Here is a 567-nt window from a genome sequence, read left to right on the forward strand (position 1 = left end):
ACAAAAAATTCAACAAAATACTAAATAAAAATATTTCTACAAATATAATTGGGTCAAAAGAATAAAATTTTTTAAATATTATAAAATTCAATAATTACAGAAACCTTTTTATTTAACAATAATAAAAAAAAATCCAAATGAAATTCAAATTTTAAAACACAATATGTATATATAATTTTAATTTAATTCGAGTCTCAATCCTATCTTTTGATAAAAAAAAAGAGAAGAAGAAGATAGTAGATTTTGAAAAAAATTTATTTCAAACAGGGGATTAACCTAATGTCATCCTTAGCTACTATTTTTTATGCCTCCATAAAACTCAACTAAATATAAACTTAATCTCTTGTGTTACAACACACTCTTCATAAGCTCTATCATCTGAGACTAACTTGTTCTTCTTTATAAATTTCTTAATTCCACAATCTATGTAAGAATATATAAATTAGTCCATGGTGGGAGAATACAAGACTAATACCCGTGTCTCTCTTGAGCCTAATGTATCCAAGAAAAATAAGTTAAGATCAGTGGTTAAAGAAGTGAGAAAGCAAATATGTCTGGCAGTACCTT

The sequence above is a fragment of the Arachis ipaensis genome, unplaced genomic scaffold (assembly GCF_000816755.2).
Source record: "Arachis ipaensis cultivar K30076 unplaced genomic scaffold, Araip1.1 Aipa1049, whole genome shotgun sequence".
Classification (NCBI taxonomy): Eukaryota; Viridiplantae; Streptophyta; class Magnoliopsida; order Fabales; family Fabaceae; genus Arachis; species Arachis ipaensis.